This window comes from Vitis vinifera, chromosome 18 (genome assembly GCF_030704535.1).
Source record: "Vitis vinifera cultivar Pinot Noir 40024 chromosome 18, ASM3070453v1".
NCBI lineage: Eukaryota > Viridiplantae > Streptophyta > Magnoliopsida > Vitales > Vitaceae > Vitis > Vitis vinifera.
The window spans coordinates 25005074-25022320 of NC_081822.1; the positions used below are offsets into that span (position 1 = coordinate 25005074).

General features: G+C 26.9%; 1 long non-coding RNA gene across 1 annotated transcript; it reads left to right on the forward strand.

Annotated features, from left to right (window-relative positions):
- The first annotated feature begins 1410 nt into the window (after positions 1 to 1410).
- On the forward strand, positions 1411 to 4046 carry LOC100853159 (uncharacterized). Its single transcript, XR_139876.4, has 2 exons — positions 1411 to 1951; positions 2757 to 4046. It is a non-coding gene; the product is annotated as an uncharacterized LOC100853159 (long non-coding RNA).
- Positions 4047 to 17247: the final 13201 nt, after the last annotated feature.

Genomic DNA, 17247 nt, shown 5'->3' on the forward strand with positions numbered 1-17247 from the left:
AGGAAGAGTACGAAGAATGTGAAAATTCCTTACATTTTTTGTATCCTTCCCCATATTCTTCATACCCTCTCCAAATTATTAGTGATTTAATTTTTTAATTTTTTTTAAGGATAATTTCATCATTTATAAGCTTAATTAGTATCAATAAATAATATTATTGTATTTTCATGTGGAAAAAAAGTTGAAATTTTTGAAAAATTGAAAAAAAATTTAGGGTAAAGAGAATGTGACGATGGGTGCTAAGAATGTGTGGATTCCTCACATTCTTTTTCTCTTCATTACACTCTTCGTAACTTCTACAATTACTTGGTGTTTTAAATTTTTAATTTTTTTAAGAATAATTTCCATTATTTTTAAGCTTGATTAGTATCAATAAACAATAATATATATATATATATATTTCTAAGTGAAAGTTTTTGAAAAATTTTAAAAATGATTAAATTTGGAGGGCACAGAGAATGTGAGGTCACATTCTTCATACCCTTTATAATTACTTAGTGTTTTAAATTTTTAATTTTTTTGAAAATAATTTTTAGCATTTTCAAGCTTTATTAGTATCAATAAACAATATTGTTGTGAGAAAAGGTACATAGAATATAAGGATTCTTCATATTCTTCATAAACTTCCTTACATTTTTCATATCCTTTACAAGTTTTTAGTATTTTAATTTTCTATTTTTTTAGGATAATTTACATCATTTTCAATTTTAAAAATTTTAATTCTTTTTTTATATATAACAATTCTATCAATAATAACTCAAAATAATATTATTAAACTATTTTATTGTCATTTAAGTTAAAAAGTAAAATTTAAATTTAAAAAATATAAATAATTTAGGGTACGAAAAATACGAGAACAATATGAAAAGTATGATAAATACATGTTTGGTACCTTCATCACATTTTTCATATCGATTTTTAGTTTTTAAGTTTTTGAAATTACAATTTATTTTCTAAAATACTATCATTAATAACTCAAAAGAGTATTAGTAATTTATTTTATTGTAATTTTAATTTAAAAACCTTAAATTCAAAAAATATAAAATTTGGAGAGTACGAAAAAAATTAGGACAATCTAAATACCTAAGCTTTATATATGATTATCAAAATGTTGAATTTTAATGCAAATACCCATTTCATATTAAAATATTACCATATTTTGAATTTAAATTTTTAATAATTTGTAAAAATAAAATAATGTAATTATGATATATGATGAAAATTTTTTTTTGTTAATAAATATGTTTTCAAATTTTATATCAAATTCATTTTTATTTTTTTCCCAATTCTATACTTATCTCAATATTTATTTCATATTTATTTTATTTAAACCCAAAAATTATTGAGAATGGAGGAAGAAGAAATTAGAGGAGGAGAGAGTGGAAGGCCACAACCGGTTCTTCCCGGTTAAATGAAAATTTGTTTTCAAATTTGAAATGAATAACCAAGATGTACTATTGAACATCTAATGGTTTAAAAACTTTTCGGTACGGTGCACAAGCGGGTACTAGAATTTTTCCTTTTTAACTCTTCAAATTAAACTAAGAAAATTTAGAAGTTAGCGAGTTCAGGAAGCATCTTCTTTCAAATCAATAATTTCTACTGAACGGTTAGGATTATGCCACGAAAAACCACTATTGAGAATCCGGAGAGGCAGGTAGTAAAGTGGTCCCATATTTCTTGTCCGTACATTTCATGACAGTGACAGCTCACCCACCCACCACCACACAAATGCATATGCAAGTGGACAGCTCACCCGTTCCGCACTGCCCCCTTCTATAAAGTGCTCAAGTGACCAAAACCTAAAATTGCATCAGCAACGGAGGCTCCTTAACCTATGAAGCCGCCTTGCTTGGCCAAAAAACCCACCTAAAATTCCTTCTTGCCTCTTCAAATCTATGGAAAGATCAAGGATTTTCACGGCCCTTGCGTCTGCGCCTATGGGGAATGGGTAAATATTAAACTTTCTCTTTCACTTTTTGTATTGTTGTTCTTAGCAAATGAAAGTGATTATGATCTTTCAACTCTGAATCTGCAAGCCCAGTTACTAGATTTGATTTCTTGTATAATCATCCTGAGGTTCCAACTTTTCCATTTTGAGTTTTGACGCAACTACATGGCTTGTATATAAAGCTAAGCCCATCCCAGATCCAAAGGAAACTTGAAAGATTTATCTTTCTACTCTTCCCACATAAATTTCTGAGGCGATCTCTTGAAATCTATTGGAGAAAAGAAGGATTTAAAGTTGTGGATATATATATATATATATATATATATATATATATATATATATATATATGGTTGAGATGGTGCTTGGGTTAGCTGGCATAGATGACTGAGTGCTTGAAGGCCATGGGACATATAGATTCTGGTTATTTGATTATAATGGATGAAGTAACTCTCTATTGGGAAATCTAAGGGCTTGTTTGGCCGTAAAAAACAGAAAACTGTGTAGGAGTTGTTACTCTTTGAAGAGATAACTTCAGTTAAATTTTAAAGCAACTTTTGTATTCAAACTAAGTTATTGTTTTTTAAAGGAGAAAAAAATTATGATTTGCTTTCTATTTTCTTTGTCATTTATATTTGCATTAATGAGAATGCACTTGAATGTGTAATTTAATTGACAATTTGACTTCTTTTTGTTATATTATCTTTGCCCCCAATGTTACTAGGTTCAATTCATATTTATTTATTTATTTATTTTTTCTAGTTCAATGTTACTCACTCTTATCTTTATTATGCTTTATAATTGGCAGGTATGAAACCAAGGTTGTTAAGAAAATTAGTGAAGGTATACTCGATGGATTGAGTATGAAAAAAATGAATTTGATAATGCTTTCCATGATTGGGATGAATGGAATAGGAGGGGTAGGAAAGATTTTCGTTACTAAAGCCATTTACAATTTCCTTAGTTTTCTTACAAATGTTAGAGAGGTTTTTTTAGATGAGATCTAATCTAAAAAGGTTTTTGTTGTTCTCGATGATGTGGATGACTTAAATCTATTAGAGTTTTTAGCTGGAAATCATGATTGGTTTAAAGTATTACCGTTATGATTTAAGATAAATAAATAAAACCTCTTGAAACATTTATAGGTAAAGGCCTTCCATTAGCTCTTAAAATGTTAGGTTATTACCTATTTAATAAAATAAATCTGAATTTTTTAAATTAAAAAGAAAACTTAATAGGAAAATTCAAAATGTGCTTTAGTAAGTACTAATGGATTAGATGATGCTGAAAATGAGATATTCCTTGACATTGCATGCTTTTTTTAAAAAGAGAAATATTCCTTGATATTGCATGTTTTTTCAAAGGATGAGATATTCCTTGACATTGCATGCTTTTTCAAAGGGATGACTGTTGGTTACATGCAAAGATTGGAATAAGTATTCTCAATGATAAGTGTCTCATAACTATTTTAATTATATGAATGATCCATTAGTTATAATACATGAGTCACAACAAATGGGTAAGGAAATTTTTTGCAAAAAATCTTAGAAAGCCTGGCAAGTTGTGCATTGATTTATTCCAACAAATGGGTAAGGAATTTTTTTTTGTAAAAATATCTTAGAAAGCCTAGCAAGTTGTGCATTGATTTATTTCAACAAATATGTTGGAAATTTGTTTGCAAACAGAGGAAATTGTGGGATCTTGAAAGTTGGAAGAGATGTCCATTATGGGTCGACAACAAAAAAATGCCTTGAAGAGCCTAGCAAATGCAGCAAATAGTGGAATCTGAAAATCTGAAGATGTCCCTTCATCATGGGTTGATTGAAAATGCTGTGCAAATGAAGCAAATTTTGGGATTTTGAAAATTTGAAGATGTCCATCATGGGATGGCAAAAATGCAAGAAGAGCATCATCATCATATTTGACATTTTCCCAAAGATGGTGCTATCAAAACCACCTGGGTACAGTGTGTGAAGGAGCTTGATTTGATTATTGGTGCTCATTGTGAAGGAAATGGAATGTAATGTGTAATTTTTCTAATGTTATCGTATAGAGAAACGATCTTGTTAAATGGATATACTTAAACTTGTCGCATTTATTTTATGGATTTATTTAGTTAAATAGATTTTGGGGCAAGAAAAGGAAATTTTTTCTTATTTGAAAAATGGTGTATTTATTTTTGCAAATTTTTAATTGAAAATAATCAATATAAAAATACATCTATTTTTTTTTTCTAACATGTAATCATTTATAAAATTTAAGTTATTTAGTTTATTTGTATTACTTTTTAAAGATTTTGAATTTACAAAAATGACTTGGTGTACAAAACTTTTCATTGTCCTTATATTATTCTAATTTTTAATTTCCTTTATTCAACCGTTTGGATTTGGTCTTGTCTACTAGTTTGATAATCATACAATGATAGTAGTTTTCATATAAAATATGAAAATTCTTAGAGATCTATAATGAAAAATTAATGGTTTAAAAAACTATTTTAATATATTGAGTCATTAAAAAAATTTAATACTTTAAATTTTAATTTTTTTAAAATGATTTTTTAAAGATATGAGAGAAATTTATATATATATATATATATATATATATATATATATATATATATATATATATATATTTTACATTATATGCACTGATTCTATAAAAAAAATAATATAACGTAAGTTTATAATTATTTTATTAAAAACTATTTGACATAACATAAGTGTAATATTTATTACTAAGTAGAAAACATGAATAAGAAGCAAAACTTGATATAACACAAGTGTAATATTTATTATTAAGTAGACTATGTAATTAAGAAGCAACACAATCCAAATGCAGTTAAAACTTTAAAGTTATGTTTGGTTTATTGGATATAACATGATATAAGAATAAGAAAGTAAATAATATATCATATATAGAAATGACAATTCATGTTGGTGGGTCATGCTCATGTCGTGTCAAATCTTAGGTATTTTACCATGTAGATCAACCCAAACAGAATACGAATAATAATTGTACAAAAAATACAAACTTAAGTAATACCTAATTATTAAATAAGTAACACATCGTGTAATCCATTTAACCCATTTAATTAGTTTACCTTATTTAATGATAAGATTAGGTTAACCATCGAGATTATTAAATGAGTCAATTCAGGTCAAATTCATGCTATACATGTTGACCCAAAAACTACCTATTTATTAAATGGGTTATGCAGTCTACCTATTTATTATAAGGGTTATGCAAGTTGATACAAATTTAACTTAAACCCAATTATACTCAATTCAAACTCATGAAAAGCGTGTTGGATTTGAGTTATGTTAGCAAATCGTATCAAACTTTGTCACCCCTCAATCATATCTCATGTTTGGTTAGTAATGAGATATTATAAATTATCCAATTAATTATCTTATTTCATGTTTAACTAAACATGAGATATGATAAATGGTGTGATATATTATCCACCTTATTTTTTATATTCTTTCTACGTAAAATATGTTAATCATAAACTAAGATATAAGATATACATACCTCATTTATCATAATTTTATTTATTTTTATTTTTTATGTTACTTATTTTGCAAGATAATTTTTTATTATAAAATTAAATTTGTGATTAAAAAAGAAGTAAAAATATTTATAAAATGTATTATAAAATAATATTAATATATATTAATCATGATTTTTTAAATAGAAGATATTGGAACACAATATAATTATTATTTAAACATAAAAAAGTAATATATATTGTATTTTATTTTTTATTCATTTACAAACTATATATAAGTATAACATAACATATCATATAATATCCCATTATAAATGATATTGTAGAATATGAGTTTCCATCTAATGGGAAATGATATTCAATGAGACCACTTTAGGTGATTTTACTCACTTTAAATTTTATTTAAGTATATAACCAAGATCTTTGACATCAATGTTACTAAAAGAGGAGTTTCATTTTTAGATTGACCACTCCTACTATTAATATATATAATTGTTAGGATAAAATCCTTAAAAACATGACATGATGCAATAAACTTTTGAATTTTATTATTTATTAATAAAATTTTCAATTCATTTTTATCTATCCTAATTTCATGCATTGTACCTTGCAAGCATTTTGGTTTACATATTTTATATTGTACATTACTTGGGTGTATTAGGAGTTTCATATAAGATTTAAGTTATGAGTTACTTGCAAGATGACATGTTCATAATTGGTTCATGAGCTTAGGCAACTCATTAGAGGTTGTAGTGTATTTCCTCCTAATTGGAGGAATGGATGGTCTTGGCCATCGAGATGAATTTTCCATGGTGAGTGCACTAGTGTGTATGGTTACAAATTGGATAGGACCTAAGAGTCATGACATAAGGTTATCAAGTTGTCACGACTTCACTAAGTTGCTTCATTGTGTTGTCTCTCAATCTTGAGAGAATATTGAACTTGTGCTAAAGTTAGCAATGGCTTTGACCTAAGAGTGAGATTGTAAGTTGATCATATATTCCTTATAGATTAAGTCACTATTGATGGAGGCTAGTAGCAATAATATTCTCAATAAAAAGCACCATGATATCTCATGGGATTGAGATAGTGTCCCCTTGGGTGATCTTAAGGAGGCGTGTTCATGTAAACTATGACCATAGTAATTCTTTAAGTAAAACTTGACATAAGCTTTTTGTGAGCTAAAATATGTTAGTTGGATATATAATAGAAGGATCTGTAACTTAAGGATAATATAGATAGTCTTGAAAGGTTGATAACTTTCACCTTGTTAGACCATACATACCAGTTTATGGGAAGATTGAATGCAATTGATAGTAGGTCATGGATTCGAGCACATAATGTCTTGTTATTATTTACATAGGGTATTAGAGAGCAGTTGATTTTTTTGTAGTGTGATGTTGAATCAACTTTAGAATTGGATTTTAAGGGAGACTATATTGTCCTATGGGTCCTAATGATCCTTGTTTAAGCTTATATATCTTATTGGCATAGTTTATGAGTTTGGATTGACCTTAGGTTCACTTTTGTGCATAAGAGCATTTTGGTAATTATGCAAGATTGTATAGGGGTAAGTGAACAAAGTTTTTAGGTTGGGTTAATTGATTAGTTAGATAACCCTATGAGGTTAATTAATCAATTATGACCCATTTTCGGCTAGATGAAGTGACTTAAACCCAAAGTGGGCTTAATTAGCAACCCTATAAATATCCTTCAGGAGTTAGGTTTTTCATAACTTTGTCTTCCACCTCCAAAGAAAAAGAGTTATAACCTTCATCCTTTCTCCCCTCTTCCCTTCCCCCCCCCCCCCCCCTCCAGAGATAAAGATTAATAATTTACCTTAAATTTGGATGTTCCAATATCAAATCTTGTTAGTAAAAAGTTGCTGAAAAATGTAGTAGATGATATGGATCTCACAAACCCAACAATCTTTTGTCACGATGACTCTCTCCTTGAATCTTAACACTAGAGGGGTGGAATCATCTTTGGTGTTGGTGGCTATACAGTTCTCTCTTCTCTCTTTCTCTTTCTCTCTCTCTCTCTATCTTTTTTTTTTCTCTCTTTATCTCTCTTGGAGTGAATATGAAGAAAAAACTGAATCCCTAATTCTTAAGGGGGGTATTTATAGGCTTCTAGTGGGCTTAAGTGACTTGAGCTCATCTTAAGCTTGGGTCACTTAAGTGCCCACTTAGGTCTTAATTGATTAATTAGCCTATTTGAGCTACAATTAATCAATTAGCCTAGTCTAATGACATCATTCACAAGCTCTTGCTTAACCCTATGCTTTTACCAAAATGCATTTATGCACATAAGTGAATAAAAAACTCAACCAACCCTCATAAATTATGCCATCAAGGAGTAAGAGCTTGCCTATAGACAAATATTGGCTCCCTTAAAATACAATTTTGAAATTAACTCAACATTCCACTACATGGAGTCAACTACACTTCAATATCCTATGTATATTACTACAAAATACAAATACTTAGGTATGTGACCTACTATTCATTGTATGTAAGCTCTCTATGAACTATTGTTCCATAATCTAATAAGATGACTGCTATCAATTTCTCAAGATTACCTTTACAATTCTTGAGTGTTAGATTCTCCTATTCCATGATCAACTGACATATTCTAACTCAAAAGGAACATATATTAAGTTCCAGTTAAGGAACTATTACGACCATAATTTTTTTGAACACACATCCTTAAGATCACCTAAGAAGACACACTGTCTTAATCCTATGAGATATCATGGTACGTTTATTGAGAATACTTGTTGTCACTTACTTCCATAATAGTGACTTAATCCTTAAGTAATATATGATCACCTTAGGGTCTCACCTTAGGTCAAAGTCATGAAAAACTTTAACATAGGCCTAGTATCCTCTCAAGGTTGAGAGACCATATAATATAACAATTTGGTGAGATCATGACTACCTAATAACCAAATGTCAGACTCACCATAGGTTGTGTCCAGTATGTAACCATACACACTAGTACACTCACCATAAGAACCCCATCCTGATGACCAAAATCAATCATCCCTCAAATTAGGAGGTAATGTATCAAAACTTCCAATAGGTTGCCTAAGTCCATGAACCAAATGTGAATTGCAAGGAACCCATATGTAGACTTGCATTTTTTATGTGCGTTCTCATTCGATGGCGCGACTCATTTTTTATTTGTGAAAATTTGAATTTTTTTTTAAAAAAAGACTTGGATTTGGCACTTATTTTAGGGTTTTTTTTATAGGGAAAACAAAATAAGAAAGAAAACCTTATGTGATTCCTTATTTGGAAAAGACATGTCTACAAAAAGCGAGTCCAAATTCGGGGGTCAGGTTACCTATCGGGAAGATACGGTAGTGAGTCGTAGCACCCTTCTAAGCCCGTATATGTACGGTCTCTACTAAACGGGTTAACAGAATTGTAGCAATTAATTAATTAATTATGGATACCAAGAACTGAATGGTACAAATAAATATACATGAAAATAATGATGAAATCAAATTACAAGAATAAACAAAATAAATAAAAAGAGAAAGACATGAATCAATTTATTAAGTTAATTAAAAAAATATTTTATTAATTCAAATTTCACGACACAATTTTGAGAAATTTTATTTACATTAAAAGAAAAAAACAAATTTAAGTTGATGATTTCAATTTATTTACCCAAAAGAACTTTGAATTTACTTTCAATAGGTGATTTGATTTGATTTTGTTTGTATTCAATTTTCAAGAAAGTCATTTACACTCATTGTTTTAAAAAAAAAAAAATCACTTTGGTTTCATTTATAATAAAAGGAAATTTTATTTATTTTTTTATAAAAAGGATGAATTTTTAAAATCTTATTTACAAAAGTATTTCAATTTATTTTCATTTAAGAAAAATGACTTATACAAATTATTTCAAAAAAATATTAATAAGAAAGTGATTTTTTACAAAATTATTTACAAAAGTATCTTAATCCTTTTTTTTATTTATCAAAAATATTTGATTTTAGTAAAAAAAAAAAATTTATTGAAGAAATATTTTATCTTTGTTTGATTTAAAGGAAAATATTTGAAATTTATTAGAATAAAAAAAATTGTTAATTCTATTTGTCTTTAAAGATTTTAATCTTATATAAAAAAATTTTTATTTGATTTTATTTAAAGAAAACCAATTTTGAAATTTTATTCATGAAGGCATCCCATTTTGATTTTTCAATTTGATTTTTGTTTTATTTTGAAAAGACTTTATTTGCTTTTAAAAAAGTAAAAAATAAAATAAAATAAAAAAGAAAGAAATTTGCACTGTTACAATTTTATTCTAAAAGAAAAGAAATTTGATTTACTTTTTTTATTAGAAGAAGATGAAAAAAAAATCATTTTATTATTATTATTAACTTTTTTTTTATCTAAAAAAAAAGGATTTCTTACAAGTTTATCTAAGAAATTTGATTTACTTTTATTTAAAAAACGACAAGATTTATTTTTTAGTACGTTTATCTAAAAGGAATTTTACTTAGGATATTTTAATCAAAAATTTATTATTAGAAAAAGAATTTATAATTTTTACAAATGAAAGATTTTTTTTTTTTCTCTTAAAAAGAAATTTTACAAAAAAAAAAGGAAAAAAATCTTAAGATTTATATAAACAAACTGATATTTGAATTCAAATTATTTTTTACAACTTGTATTCAAAAAGAATTTTGTCTATTCTATAGGAAAATCTCAACAATTTTATAAAAAAAAAACAAATTTTGATCTTTACAAATTTATATAGAAAAAAATAACTTTAGTTTTAAGAAAAATGTTTGTAATTTATTTAATAAAAAATCCGGTTTTGTTATAAAATATAAGATTTTATCAAATTATGAGAACTTGTGGATGATCCATATTGATGTATATCTCTTTGTGACCCCAGGGAAGAGATCTCTAATAAAAAATTATTCCGTTTTCTTCCTACATTATATTATTCTTTTCTTTGAGGATTTCTGTTTATTCTTTTTTTTTTTTTTTTCTCATTTTTTTATTTTTTTATTTTACAACATGTTATCAACATGACACTTTGAGTATATAGAAAAAGAGAAGAATCTTCGAGATAGAAAAGAAAAAGAGAAGAATGCTCAAGATAAAAAAAAGAGAAACGACACTTTGAGTATATAGAAAAAGAGAAGAATACTCAAGGTAGAAAAGAAAAAGAGAAGAATATTCAAGATAGAAAAATAGAAGAATTCATTTACAAAATTTCTTATAGGTATGTAGCCGTATTTTTTTTGAATGAAATATGAATAGAATGCATTGTATTATTATAATTTTTATTTACTTTATCTCATAGCCAGAAACTGTGTAAATCATATTTCATATAATTATAAATTTTAATTATTTAATAACTAGAAGTTATATAGAAAAATTTTCATAACTAGAAGTTATGAAAAATATGCACAATCTTTATAACTAGATGTTTTGGGGGTAAATTACAAAATTACAAATACATAGTTAGAAGCTATGCATAAGATCTCTAATTACTTTTTAATTATATTATATAACTGGAAGTTATATAAAACAACATTATATGATCAGAAGCTATATAATAAATAGTTCACAACCCAAAACTATGGACAAATCCAAAATTGCAAATACATAAAAGTTGTGTGTATAACTCATAATTATTTGTTTTTAATTATACAATATAATTGGAAGTTATACAAAATAATATTATTTAGCCAAAAGCTATAAAATGAATAGTTTATAGCTTGAAGTTATACACAAATCTACACAATGAATAGTTCATAGTTTGAAGTTATGCACAAATTTATATAAAAAATAGTTCATAGCCTGAAGATATGTATAAATTTAAATATTTTCTTGTTTTGACAAAATAATCATAACCTGAAGCTACGAAAGATATCAACTTTTAATTTCTTTAATTTCTTTTAATTATGTTGTGTAATTGGAAGTTATACATTAATAGTTTATAGCTTAAAGCTATGCACAAATTTACATAAAAAATAATTCATAGCTTGAAGTTATGTACAAATTTGCATATTTTCCTATTTTAACAAAATAATCATAACTCAAAGTTATGAAAAATATTGGATTTTAATTTTTATTTCATATTCATGCATTTTTTTATAACCAGAAATTCTTGAAACAATTTTTATTGACAATTGTTCCATAGCCAGAAACCGTACCCACAATTTCTAATTCTCGTGTATAACCAGAAGTTATACAAAATAAAATTGTTAATGAACAACTATATAGCTAGAAGATACATAATTTTTTTTTTTTAATTTTGTTGTATAACCAAAAGTTATATCATAACATAATTGTCAATTGTTTAATGTTTTTATAACGTTACTTAAATTCTAATTATTCATAGCCTAAAGCTATGAAGAAAAAGTTAGTAAATTAGTAATTGTTAAAACTTGTATAGCTGGAAGCTATATGAAAAAAAAAATTATTATAAACTTGTATTATATAGCTAGAAGTTATATAAATATTATTATTCATAACCTAAAGTTATGAAAATGAGAAAATTAACATTTTTTGTACTAATCAAAGGTATGCCAAAGTTATTAATATATACTTTCTTATAGCTAGAAGCTATAGAGAACAAAATTATCAACTAACAATTTTGTACAACTTTATGAAATTCATATAACCAAAAGTTATAATGAAATATATTATAGCTTGAAGCTATGATAACAAGCATATAGATAATATTATCAAAAGATTAACATTTTGTACATCAAACTATGCAAATAGGTAAGTGCTTGATAATTTTTTGTGAACTCCTATTATTAGAGGTTATATAGTCATTAGTAAAAAGATTTACATATAGATGTGGAATTTTGGATTGCATGAAAGTATGATATTTATACTTAATATTCTTGTGTTAGAGGTGATATTTTAGAATATATATATTTTTTTATTCTAGCTTTTTAATACACAATAATCATTTGATATAACAGTTGAAATTTTCCAATATCTTATGTAAAATATGCTTGTTTCATATTGAAAGTTGAGATTTTTGAATAACATATGTACTTATATCTTGAAAATTCTAGATAACATCTTTTATTTGGATTTATTTGTTAAGAATTTAATAATGAAATTATGTGTTGAAAATTTTGATTATTTGTTTTGGATACATATCAAATATATGAATTGGTCATATGATTAATAATTTGATTTTGTATGCTAATTTTCTTTAAGACATGTTTTTATGACTGAAAAAATTTGAATTATATAAAATAACATATATCATTGCATGTTGTTACATATGACATTTTTATTAATGTAGTAATTTCATTATCCAAGAATAATTTTGAAATTACAATAGATTCAACTATTGTTTTTAATATATTCTGTTATATCTTTACATATATATTTAGATGAATTTGTAGTGTTTCAATTAAAGTTTTGAGACAACAAGATGCTTTAAATCATGATATGTTCTCTTGAAATTTTGATTTATGAATTAATTTTTGCACATTGATTTAGATCATAATAATATTTGAATAAAAATTATTGATCTATCATTGCAATTAGTCTGATGATTGAAATACTTCCTAGTTATCTCATGTATAAATTGCTCCACACTTATAAAATCAAATGTGTGAGATATTTAAGAAATATATATCTTTAAATTATCTTTTTCATATTTGTTTTGTTGTGTTGTATATGCTCTCATTGCTTTTACACAACTTACTAAGCTAAGTCATCATCGATGACTAATCATTTTTTGTTGATTTTAACTTTTCCTCTATGATAATATTTCTTCAACTCTATAAAGGTGAGGTCTTTATGACATGTTTTATGACTTCTTATTTTGATGAAACTCTTGTCTCATTAATTGCACAACATTGATGACAAATAATGGTAATACTATATCAAGTGATAGAAACTTGATTAAATGCTCCAAAAGAGTTTATACTATGTACTAGTAGTATTTGATTTCATGTGAATGACACTTTATATGATGCTAGATCCAGAAAAATCTTGTAAGACCAACTTGGTCCCACGGGGTAAACGATGATACATTAATTTTTTTGTAAAGTCATATGGACGTATGTACATTATAAAACCATAAGTTTTTATCTAGTGACTAGTCTACCTATACACTTCAAAGGTAGAATGACATATTGTGCATATTATCATTTTAATGAGACAATTTTCCCACCATTATGGGGGAGAAGAGCTAGTTCTCGATGAATGAAGTGAAATTATTTAGAATGCATTAACTTTGACTTATCTTGATCCTCGTACTAATCAATGTGAACTGGAGGTTCAAAATATGATTTATTCGCAAGGACTTGCAAATCAACTACCAAATGTTTTCATTAATGCAAAGAAAGTGACAAAATCATTTTCACTGACCTAGAATATTCCAATACGAATTGATGTCCCCAAAGGACAATTAAATAATGTGTTGCTATCCTTAAAGAATGATTAAATAATGAGTTGATGTCTCTGAAGGATGATTAAATAATGAGTTGATGTCCTTAAAGAACGATTAAATAATGAGTTGATATCCTTGAAGGACAATTAAATAATGGGTCTAAGTTACACTTGAAGCGTGGCAGACCCTGAAGAGGCAAACACATTCCCTAGAAGAGGAAAATACAAGGAAAGATATATGAAAAGATGGCACTCTTGAAGAAGTTGCATCTAAAATGGGTTATTAAAATGACTGATCAGTATTAAGTAGCCCTTGAAGAGGCATAGTTTAAACAAGTAGCCCTATGAGAGGCATATATTATACGGTTTACTCTTGAAAAGGTACAAGTACTTGGTAATGATGAGATCTCAATTATCTACTTACATATGGAGAAAAATGAAATTGAAATACTCTTATCATTGATAATGTATTTTCTTTCAAAGTGGTCATTGACATCATAAGAAATGATAATGACCATGAACCATAGAGTGGAAGAATGGCAACATAGAAAAGATAAGCCAAAATGGAAAGAATATATCCCGAAAAAATTAGAATTACTAGAAAAATGACAAGCATTTGGACCTATAGTCTAGATGCCTGAAGTTGTCAAGCTTGTTGGATATAAATGAGTATTTATAAGAAAGTGTAATCAGAAAAATGAAATCATGAGACATAAAGTGTTGACTCATAGCTCAAGGTTTCTCACAGAAACTTGGTATTGACTATGAGAAAACATATTCTCCTATGATGGAGGCAACCATATTTAGATATCTAATTTGTTTAGCAATCTCAGAAGGATTGGATTTGCGTCTCATGAATGTTAGTACTATATATTATATGGATCTTTAGGTGATGACATATATATGAAAATCCCTGAAAGATTTCAAATGATTGAAGCAACTAATTTAGAACATTGTAGCATATACTCAATTAAGCTATAAAGATCCTTGTATCGATTAAGCAGTCCAAAGACATGTGGTACAATCACTTCAATGGATATTTGAAATGGGAAGTATATGTTTATTACCTCATTTGCCTATGCATATTCATTATGTTGAATATTTGTAATTGTTATAGTATATGTGGAATATTTGAATTTTTTTGGAATAGTTGACTATTTGAAAAGTAAATTTGAAATAAAAGATCTTAGAAAACAAAATTTTTGTTTCGACCTGCAGATCAAGTACTTTTCAAATAAAATGTTAGTTTATTAGTCAACATATACAAAGAAAGTCTTTAAGTACTTTCATATGGATAAATCACATCCATTAAGTTCTCCAATGATAGTTCATTTATTTGGAGTGAAAATTGACATATTTTGTCCTTAATAAAATAATGAAGAACTACTTGGTCTGGAAGTACCATATTTCAGTATTATTGGTGCATTGATATATCTTGCAAATTTTACATGACCAGATATTATATTCCTTGTTAACTTACTTGCGAGATATAGTTCTACACCAACTTAGAGACATTGGAACAAAATCAAATGTATACCACGATGACATGGGTCTATTTTATTTGAAATGATCAAAATCTCAATTGTTTGAATATGTAGATGTTATCTATCTTTCAGACTCCCACAAAATTCAATCTTAAAAGAGGTATGTATTTATCTATGGTGGTACAACAATATCGTGGAGATTAATCAAGCAAATAATGGAAACATGTGGACTATCCTCCATCAGAGGTAATGTTACCAAGTTATATAATGTAGTATGCATTGCACAAATTAAAGAATGACGCATTAAGGGTGATAATATTAAGCATATATCGCCTAATTTTTATTTTTTTTACATTCATTAGCTTCAAAAGAGTTATCAAAATGTTGTTCAACGAGTAAGATCAAGTGATAATTTAGTAGATCTATTCACAAAGGCATTGTCAGTTGCAATACTCAAGAAGCTCATTGGAATACATCAACTCAAAGATCTCCATGTTGCGTGACTAGAGAGAATATAAATCATGTCAACATGAGGGGAAACTAATTGATAAGAATATCACTACGCTATACTCTTTTTTATTTCATCCAGATTTTGTCCCACTGGGTTTTACTAGTAAGCTTTTTAACAAGATAGTTGTAACAATTGAAAAGAATATTGTACTCTCTTTATTTCACTAGGTTTTTTCCCATAAGGTTTTTCTTAGGAAGGTTTAATGAGACATATTTTTATGATCATCCAAGGGGGAGTATTATAAAATATGAGATTTTATCGGATTATGGGAACTTGTGGATGATCATCCATATTGATGTATATGTTTTTGTGACTCCCTATAAAAGGGAGAAACCTCTAATAAAAATTTATTTTGTTTTCTTTTTACATTCGATTATACTTTTCTTTGAGGATTTCTGTTTATTATCTATTCTTTTCTTTTCTCATTCTTTTATTTTAAAATAGGTTTCAATTTATTTATTCATTAAAAAAAGGTTTTATATTTATTATTTCATTTTATTTGTTTTTTTTTTGTCTAATAAAGAATGATTTCACACCTTAAACAAATGGGTTGTTGATTTATTATAAGTAAAAATAATTTCAATTTACTAAAAAAATAGATTCTCAATAAAAACGAGATTGTAGTTTTATTATATATAGTAAAAAAAAGATTTCATTTTTGGAGGAGTTCCAAAAATATTTGAGTTTGTTAAACAAGGTAATTTCAGTTTCAAAAAGTTTTCCATTTCTTATTTATTTTTCTTAAAAGGAAATTTAATAATAATAATAATAATAATAATAAAAATAAATAAATGAATAATAGATACTACATCGTTCATGCATTCCCTATAAAAAATAAGCTAAGAACCAACAAGATAATGATAATATATATTCACATGGACGACAAATTAAATAAAATAAAATATTTTCACAAGATAGCAACAAAACAAATACATGCAAAATAAGGACAAAGATAAAATATTGACCTTTAGAGAGCACCCCAATTTCCATCAACTCTCATCATCTTTCCAAATGTATCTCAGATGATACCCAAAAAAACCTTTCAACTTTCCAAAACATTCACAAAAAAATACAGAAAGAGAAAAAACTTGTCCTCTAAATCCGTCCCACTTCCCCTATTTTGCTGCAGTCTTCTTCCTTTTATCACAAAAAAAAAAAAAAGTCTTCTATCAGTCCCAACCCATGCCTTATCTTCAAATGCTCCAATTGCCCCCAACCAACATATTGTGCCCTTCTGCTTCTTCTCATCCTTAGAGATAAGGCCATACAAGGAAACCCAATATGAATAAATTTCAATAGCCTAAATCAATAATACATAAAGCCTAATGCAAAGTAACAACCCAAATCAACAAAGTCCAAATAAAATAAATACTCCAAACACAAGTCTAAGTAAACGACCTTCT